The sequence below is a fragment of the Suricata suricatta genome, chromosome 7 (assembly GCF_006229205.1).
Source record: "Suricata suricatta isolate VVHF042 chromosome 7, meerkat_22Aug2017_6uvM2_HiC, whole genome shotgun sequence".
NCBI lineage: Eukaryota > Metazoa > Chordata > Mammalia > Carnivora > Herpestidae > Suricata > Suricata suricatta.
The window spans coordinates 140,694,040-140,704,070 of record NC_043706.1 but is presented as its reverse complement, the minus strand read 5'-3'; the positions used below and the strand labels follow the sequence as shown (position 1 = coordinate 140,704,070).

General features: G+C 40.9%; 1 long non-coding RNA gene across 1 annotated transcript; it reads right to left on the bottom strand.

Annotated features, from left to right (window-relative positions):
• Positions 1-442: 442 nt before the first annotated feature.
• On the bottom strand, positions 443-5,580 carry LOC115296768. Its single transcript, XR_003911041.1, has 3 exons — positions 5,298-5,580; positions 5,136-5,201; positions 443-769 (listed from the first exon to the last, which is right to left on the bottom strand). It is a non-coding gene; the product is annotated as an uncharacterized LOC115296768 (long non-coding RNA).
• Between the last annotated feature and the right edge of the window lie 4,451 nt (positions 5,581-10,031).

The window sequence follows — 10,031 nt, the reverse complement described above, 5'->3', positions numbered from 1 at the left end:
CACAAAGGCTTCAGACATGGATATTTGTCTTGCAAGACTGTTCAAAAAGAGTTGTATAAATAAGACATACTCAGTGCTTAGGCAAACCCGAGCGTACTGCATCAAGAATCGGTGGCATTCAGTCAAGGTATTTTAAGCTATAAATTCTTTAACACAGGAAATTCGAAGCCTAAATGTTGCAGGAGATTCTGAAAGAGACCTTCCAGGTTGAACTTATGAATATGACTCCAATAAAAATTTAGAAATACCCCAAGGGGAAGCCACTCTTTCTAAAGCCACCCCCGGACCTGCAGGCTCAGAACCCACTCCCATAGCTGCCCTCAGAGGAACAGGAAGCCAATGCCGCAGCCCCCGCTGCACAGCCTCCCAGCAGCTCGGGCTCACACGTGGGAACAGTCCGCACAAAGTTGCTCGAACAGTCAAAAGTGGGAAGGAAAACTGTCTGTTTCACTAACACCTTCCAAATGTCACACCAGTGTGTCTAATGAGTGAAAACTAACTTGTTTCTCTAAAGAGAAGGAGTAGGGGTGAGAGAGCCAATCTACACACAAATCCCTCAAGCGGTGCATTCTTTTATTTCCATCGGGCTATGGATTGCTTCTCCCAAACAAACACTGACAATGCCTAAAATTCAAAGAGGGATCTTCCCCAACTTCATAAGAATCAATAATTTGAATGAATAATTTGTTGAAACTCCATTCGTCCATCTGTCAAGTAAAACTAGCTGCAGGCACAAGAATGATCTTCATTATCATCAGCTGGAACAACACTGAAAATGCAAATGGAGAACACGTATGAAGAATTATTAATATTTTCAGGCAAGTGACGTTTTTTAGAAAGGTGATAGAATTTTTATGAAAGTCTTTTTAAGGCTGCTGTATGGGCCAATTTATCCATTGAAGTCTGAAGAGGTAAGTAAAGTTGCCTGGGAGTTCACATAAATCCAGGAAAACCAAAACAAACCTCTTCCCCCAAAACTTCATTTGGTTCAAGGTCCTACCTACAGAATCATACTTCCACATGAGCGGGAACACAGACCTCACATCATAGTGAGCGCGAGCTGCTCTCTCTCCTACCACACACTGGATACACCGCACTGAAACACAACAGCACAAGACGAATATTTGCAGTTGCACTTTGTATTCGTTCTCTGCGGAAACCACAAATTTAGTGAGGGGATAAAACTGCCCTTATTATCTTGCAGTTTCTGTGGATCAAGAATCCAGCTTGGATGGATTCTCTGTTTCCAGATCCTACCTAGTTGTTGGCAGAATCCTTTCTTTTTTTTAATTTTTTAATATTTATTTATTTCTGAGAGACAGAGAGCACAAGCAGGGGAGGGGCAGAGAGAGAGACAGACAGACAGACAGACTCTGAAGCAGGCTCCAGGCTCTGAGCTGCCAGCACAGAGCCCAACACGGGGCTCAACCTCATGAATGGTGAGATCATGATTGAGCTGAAGTTGGATGCTCAACCAACTGAGCCCCCCAACCGCCCCGGGGCAGAATCCATTTCACTGCAGCTGTAGAACTCGTGTTAGCTTGCTTCTTCAAGGCCAGCAAGAGAGAGAGTCTCTGTCTTCCTCAGTCTCTGCCCTTCAGAATGTCTTTTAAAAGTTTGGCTGTTAGGTTAAACCCACAGAATAATGTCCCTTTTGATTACTTTAGAGATGACTGATTAGGGACCTTAAGTACATCTGCAAAATCCTTCACCTTTGCCGGATTTTATTGGTGAGAAGCAAAATAAATGTCCTTGCCACACACAAGAGGAGGGAATTCTACAAGGGTGAGAGAATTCTGCCCACCATACCTTACGGTGAAAAAATAGCGAGAAAGCCTTTGCCCACTATCCATACTGGGTTTGAGACTAACATTGTATTGCAATGTTAAAATAAGTGTCAGTCTCTTGGAGAATATTGCTTATTGGTGTCCTAGCTTCTGATTTTTTTTTTTTAGTTTTTGTTTTAGAAAACAGTTTCCTCCTGGCTACAGCATACTAACCACTGTGTTAAGTAGTGGTGTACAAAAACCAACAAGCAACAATCTTTGTCCATGAGGACACACAACCAACACCACTTCATTCTGCCAACTGCACAAGTTGTTCTTTTTCACCCCATAAGTCAATCACTTTGCTGCATTACTTCATGTTTTTCTGGGGGAAAAGAAAAAAGCTTCCTCTAACATGACTAGAGGTGGCTACTAAACCTATTATATTATGACTATGAACACTGAGCCTTAGGCGAATGCTCCAAAGAAGATAATTCAGGAAATCATTCTTCACCTTATTCTTTTTTGGTTTTTTTTGTTGTTGTTTTTTAGACAGAGTGCATGAGTGGGGGAAAGGCAGAGAGAGAGAACAGAGGATTCAAAGTGGGCTCTGCACTGACAGCAGAGAGCCTGATGCACAGCTTGAATTCGTGAACCACAAGATCATGACCCGAGCTGAAGTCAAACGCTCAACCAACTGAGCCACCCACACACTCCTGATACTTTTTTTTTTAATGAACACTTTTTAAATTTAAATATTAGTTAACATACAGTGTGATATGGGTTTCAGGAGTACAATTCAGTAATTCATCACTTACATACAACACCCAATACTCATAACACATGCCCTCCTTAATACCCATCCCCCATCCACCCCATCTCCTACCCACCTCCCTCCATCAACACTCAGTTTGTTCTCTATAATTAAGAGTCTCTTGTGGTTTATTCCCCTCTCTTCTTTTCCATCCCTTCCCATATGTTCATACGTTGTTTTCTTCAATTCCACATATGAGTGAAATCATATGATATTTGTCTTTCTCTGACTGACTTATTTTACTTAGCATAATACATCCTAGCTCCTTCCACAACATTGCAAATGGTAAGATTTTATTCTTTTTGATGGCTGAGTAATATTCCATTGGATGGATATATATATATATATATATCCATATCTCCAATCTTCTTTATCCATTCATCAGTCAATGGACATTTAGGCTCTTTCCGTAGTTTGGCAGTTGTGGATAATGCTTCTATAAACATTGGGGTACATGTATTCCTTCCAATCTGCATTTTTTTCATCCTTTGGGTAAATACCTAATAGTGAAATTGCTAGATCATAGGGTAGCTCTATTCTTAGTTTTTTTGAGGAACCTCCATATTGTTCTCCAGAGTGGCTGCACCAGTTTACATTCCAACCAGCAGTGCAAGAGGGTTCCCCTTTCTCTGTATCCTTACCAACATATGTTGTTTCTTGTGTTGTAAGTTTTAGCTATTCTGATAGTTGCGAGTTGCTAACTCATTGTGGTTATGATTACTATTTCCCTGATGATGAGTGATGTAGAACATCCTTTCATGTGTCTGTTGGCCATGTTGATGTCTTCTTTGGAAAATTGTCTATTCATCTCTTCTGCCCATTTCTTAACTGGGTTGCTTGTTTTTTGCGTGTTGAGTTTGATAGGTTCTTTATAGATTTTTGGATACCTACCCTTTACCAGATATGTCATTTCCAAATATCTTCTCCTGTCCCATAGTCTACCTTTCAATTTTTTTATTGTTTCCTTTGCTGTGCAGAAGCTTTTTATCTTGATGAGGTCCCAATAGTTCATGTTTCCACTTGTTTCCCTTGCCTTCTTCCATATGTCTAATAAGAAGTTGCTCCAGCCAAGGTCAAAGAGGTGGCTGCCTGTGTTCTACTCTAGGATTTTGATAGTTTCCTGTCTCACACTTAGGTCACCTATTTTGAATTATTTTTGTGTACAGTGTAAGAAAGTGGTCCAGCTTCATTCTTCTACATGTTGTCATCCAGTTTTCCCAACACCATTTGTTGAAAAGACTGCCTTTTTTTCATTGGATATTCTTTCCTACTTTGTGGAAGATGAGTTGACTATACAGTTGTGGGCCCATTTCTGGGTTTTCTTTTCTGTGCTTGTTTTTATACCAGTACCATACTGTCTTGATGACTACAGCTATGTAACATAGCTTGAAATCCAGAATTAAAATTCAGAATCCAGAAATGCTTCTGGTTTTGTTTTTATTTTTCAGGATTGCTGTGACAATTCAGTATCTTTTGTGGTTCCATACAAATTTTAGGATTATTTGTTCTAGCTCTGCAAAGAATTCTGGTGGTGTTTTGGTAGGGATTGCATTAAATGTGTAGATTGTTTTGGGTAGTATGGACATTTTAAGAATGTTCTTCTAATCCATGAGCATGGAATGCTTTTCCATTTCTTTGTGTCCTCTACAATATCTTTCATAAGCCTCTTATAGTTTTCAGAGTACAGATCTTTAACTCTTTATTTATTTCTAGGTATCTTAACCTTATTCTTATATGATCTGTGATAATAATAATCTCTTTCAAACCAACTATGCAAGCAAAGGTTCACAGCCTTTCTCTTCTAAAAATCATCAAAGATAAAAAGAAAACTGCTTCAACAGAAAACGACTTGTGAGCATGTCAAGAAAAATTGTGAGTGCTAAATCGAAGCTAGTGTACAAAACTGATAAGCCAGCACTCTGGATTGGTAACCCATATTGAGGCAGCCACTGAGCACCTGAAGGCATTTTTGAAGTTAGCCATCTGGGATTCAGAAGTTCAGCTGGATGGCCGTTTGCCCAATAATTCTTAATCAGTGTAACTGAATTTGAATCTCAAGTCACACACACATCTCATGAGGCAGTACATGTGATCTCTGTGACCAAAACCAGCTCACTGGTCCCACAGTCTGGCTCTCCCATGAGACAACATGGGGAGGTTATGGGGGACGAAATGTGATCAAAATGTTTTCCAAAAATAATCTCAATCATCTTAGTGCTGCTCAACTTTGCATGCATTACGAGTAAATAAAGTAAATTGCTTGATAATAATTATTGCTTCAAAGGAAAGCGGTGTGTTTATATTTTATCTAAGTGTTCCATTACCACAGGGAGGTGGAGAAGGATCAGAGCTGTCAGCTGTGAGGTGGACGAATGGTTCAAAGCTGCTGTCACATTGTATGCCCAGCCTGATGATTTTACATATAACAAATAACCTATAAATAATCAATTCTAAAATATGTTATACCTAAAATAATACATAAAAATCATATACAGAGAGATACGAAGAGAGGAGAAGAAAGCTCGAAAATAGAGGAAGTTTAAATGTTTAAATACCTAAATGTGTTGTTCTTTCAGTCAAAACTGTTCCTTCATTTTCTCTGTTTCTTCATTTCATGGACCCTAAGAATATATTCTGATCAATTGTGTTAAATGATCAGTTGTAGCAGCCATAAGGAAAACATCAATTAAAAAAGAAAGAAAGAAAAGAACACTTACTCATCTGCTTGGTGTTATGCCATCAGGCTACCGATGCTAAATTCATTCAAAGACATCTTCCATTATAAGTTTTCCTCATTTCCTGCCTTTGAAGACCACTTCCATTTTGGATGACATTAACATAACTCCATTCACCAATGAGCAGAGCACACGGTGAGCTCAGAGTCACATTCCCATTCCATTCAGCAACACAATCACACTTCAATGTCACGCACAGTTTCCTGTGACAACAGTCATCCTCTTGCCGCCAGGTTCAATTTGGGGAGGAAATAGAAAACTTGGAGACCAAATTCCTCTGTAGAGCTCAGCTTCCTCTCTTCTGACTCCTTTTCCCACATCCTTTCCCCCACACACCCTCCTGCTCCTCCCCAGTCGCACTAAATGGCATACACACATACACAGTGTCCAGTTTCCAGTAGGACTTGGTGACTGGTGCAATGCGCTCGCCAGGAGCCCCTGTCAGGCCCAGTGACCAGAGGCTTCGCTGAGTCAGTGAGAACATGAGATTTTGTGAGGCCACAGACACAGTATTAATTATTTACCAAAAAAATAAAAATGAATTGCACCTGCATTCAAATGTAACTATAGCAAATAAAATTTATAACATGCAGATGATTTCAACTCCTTTGTCACATGTTTCTTTCTTAAAACAATTATGTTACAAGAGGCTCCCTCAGGTAATAAATCCTTATGTTTAACTTAACTTCCATTTTCCATCCTAATCAGGCTCCTCTGTAATAAAACCAAAACTCAACTGACATGTTTGTAGAGCACTTTATCCAAAGAGTCCCAAAGGCTTTACAGATTCAGTCTATCAGAAGGAAGGGAGTAAATTATTCACTTTACAGAGAGCTGTGGATAACATTTCCTCACTACTTCCGTCAACTGTCTCTCACAGTGCAAACCTACAGCAGGTCCCTCCAGCCCGCAGCCAACGTGGTGCAGGCCAACATCAACTGTTAGCTCTCGGAGACGCAGAGAGACTAAACCTCCTCTCCCGGCCACGCCTCCACCCATCTTTTCTGCCTCTGTCCACAGACCATCTTTCTCCTCTCCGCTCTGATTTTTATTTACCAAGTCAAAATGTGCAAACAGAAAACAAGAATCGTTGCACTAAGTGGTCCTCTGTTACTCTGAAATGTTAATGTCATTTCCAAGAACAAACCTCCATTCCATCTTAAAAGCCTCCCCTTGCCATTCACCCCCAAATTAATACCTGCATACTACCAAAGGGCACAAATGGAAGCAAAATTGAAAGAAAGAGCAGGAGTGGTCAAAGCAAATTAGTATCTAAAGGCAGAGAATATCTACATTTATAAATTGTAGCAGCCATTAGAAAATCGTCAATGAGACACAAAGAAGACAAAAAGAACTGTAGAAGATCTTTTGCAAGGACCTATAGAGACAGCCTATAAACACGTTTGTAGAGTGAGCAATGCTTCTTCTCAAAGAAGCAACCAGAATCTTCTCATTTTTGCTCAAGACAAATAAAGGTGGAGGAAGTGCATCATTTGACTGTCTTATCTGCTGGAAGATTCAACAATAATCTCTAGATTCATACAACCAGCCAACATTAGTAGCATTATGCTAAGCATGTTAAGGGTACAAACATGTACAGTCTCTGCCTAGAAGGGGATCCATTGTACCTAACTTCATGCTTTCTACTGTTTCCTTAGACTGATCTGGGCAGTATCTTGAAAGAGAGAAACATGAAATTCTTAATTTATTACTAGGAACACACACACACCAAATATTCTTTTTAATGTTAACATTACTTATACCATAGTAATAAATATATGCAGAACTGCAAATAAACATCCTTACAGATTAAGAATGAATGCACTAAATGTTTCAGCTTCACCATACTATCTAATCAATCCAAGAACCTCTTATTGCCGGGTATGTGCCAAATCAATAAAAACTACACCTCAAAAGTACCTATAAAATAGAACGCTATAGAACAGATACTATGGGCCTACAAGAAGCAATCACACTGCACAATTATATGGCATAATATCAACAGCAAGTAGTTATCTTAACTGCCCATGAAAAACGATGGGATGTGTGGTGCTAACTTGCTTTCCATTACATCTTTTTCAAAGAAAACCCAATATCAAGAAGTATATTTATAGTCCTTTATTCACATCTTTTGGCACTGTCACCAAAATTCAGATTTTTCAGTGCTGGATAGAACTAATGGAATGGTTCAAAAGTTGTATTCAAAGCATGAGTTTCTCTTGGTCCCAAGTAGAAAACCGAGGCTACAAAAAACCATATACCCTGGGTGCCCGGGTGGCTCAGTCGGTTAAGCGTCAGGCCTCAGCTCAGGTCATGATCTCACGGTTCATGGGTTTGAGCCCTGCGCCAGGCTCTAGGCTGACAGCTAGCTCAGAGCCTGGAGCTTGCTTCCGATTCTGTGTCTCCCTCTCTCTCTGACCCTCTTCTGCTCACACTGTTTCTCTCTATCTCTCAAAAAATAAATAAAAGACATTTTAAAAAAATTTTTTTAAACATATACCCATACTCAAAGAAGTGGTCTGCACACCTAGGTTCACATAGCTATGTCCTTTCTTGGACCCTATAACCTTCTTTTGCCCTATTTTATCTCAGCATAGATAGCAGGAAAGCATTCTTCCACTATCACTATTCTACTATTGACCCTGTGCTTTCTGTAGTCTCCAGAATTTCTAGAGTTGGAGATTCCCAGTGTAGCCTGATCTCCCCTTAGCATCGGGCACAGCACCAATCCATGAACAACAGTCTATATGGCCAAAAGGCAAGAACAGAAAAGGGAGGAAAGAAAGGAAATAAAAATAGAGAAAGCTAAGACCAGATATCTATTAATGAGCAGAAGAGAAGTTTGCCCTTCCAAGGAGAAAGAAAATGGTGGCATTGATGTCTCCCTCTATACTCCAGCCTGTTGGGAGAGATGGCATCATGTGTCATGAGCACTAAAGGAAATAGAGTATCTGACTGAGAAAATATCCCGGCTGCTCTAAAAAGGAGAGCATTCCAGAACTGAACAGCAGCTAGCTGCCCTAAAAACCAAGAAAAAAATCAGGCCAGGGGAATCTAAGGAATGGTGGCCTTATTAGGTATAATGAGGTAGCAAAGTGGCATCCACCCAGTGGAGGGCTCTGAACACAAGACTGCGGAAAACAAATGAGACTAATCTAAGAAGGAAATAGCCAAGCCAGAGTTGCCATAGTAAAGTTGAGAGAGATTTTTCTTAAGACACTGTTTGTATACATTCTCCTTCTTTTTGTTTGGGTTTTAATTTTTGTGTTTCATTTTTGCTTTATAAAATATTATACTATATTTGAAGCTAAATTAGATGTTTTACATTTTACTATGATTAAATAACAATTTCATGTGAACACAGCCATAGTATTTCATGGGCTTTTGTTTAGGTTCTGTTTTCACACCATGCCTTAACTGCCCAAAACGTGATTCCAGTGAGCAGGGTAAGGAGAGTCTGCAGGTGAAAATTACAAGTTTTCTTGGGTTCAGGGCCCCAAACTGCACACCTGACAGGAGTTTTGTGGAGGAGGTGGCAATTACTCAGAATGTCCCCCTAGATCTTCAATGGTTTAATAGTTTGCATGCATGTACTTTATTCTGCTCCATCCTTACCCCAGCAGAGCCTAACCATGATGTAGGTGTCACCTCAGACACGCACCCCACTCTGCTAAGCACTGACTTGACAGGACTGGCCCTGGGGGCAATGCTGCAGTTACCACAGACATCTGTATGTGCTCCCCCTACACAGAACAGCTGTGGGCTCACTCCACTTGGGGACCCAGGGTCCTTGCTCAATCACCTGGAGCATGGTCAGTCACAAAGCAGAAAACTGCATGAGGGTCATGGAAGCCCCCATAGGAAGTGACAAACTTCACTCCCTCTTGAATGGCTTTGGTAGGAGCAAGTAACATGGTCACACCTGACTTCAAGAGAGTGGAGACAGTGATCCTACTGGGGCAGAGAGAAAGAGTCTTTGCAAGCAGCCCCGAGGGCCACTGCCAAGACAGAGAGATTCTGACCTGGTCCTGAAATCTGTGTGTAGCCAAGCGCCCCTTCCTAGGTGAGATGTGGGTATCCAGGAATGGCTACCAGGAGTGTAATCCTGATGCTGACCTGGGTGCTGAAGGAATTAGATCAGAGCTTTGCAACAGTCACCTGGAGTCCATTAAAGAATGGCAGTCACCCAGCCCCAGTGAGGTCCACCAACTGAATCATTGGTTGTCGTTTCTGGGATAACCACTGAGGCAACGACATCCTAAGACAGTTTCCCATCCCAGCTCCCCCAAGGCCTCCATTCTAATGTTGCCTGTTATTTGGGTTTAAAAATAGGGGCAAATGTACCCCAATGTTCATAGCGGCACTGTCAACAATAGCCAAATCATGGAAAGAGCCTAAATGCCCATCACCTGATGAGCGGATCAAGAAGATGTGATTTATATATACAATGGAGTATTACATGGCAATGAGAAAGAATGAAATCTGGCCATTTGTAGCAAAGTGGATGGACCTCGAGGGTGTCATGCTAAGCGAAATAAGTCAGGCAGAGAAGGACAGATACCATATGTTTGCAGTCATAGGTCTAACAGGAGAACAGAAGAAACCTAATGGAGGACCATGGGGAGGGGAAGAGGGAAAGAGAGTTGGGGAGAGAGAGGGATGCAAATCCTGAGAGACTACTGAATACTGAAAATGAACTGAAGGTTGAAGGGGGAG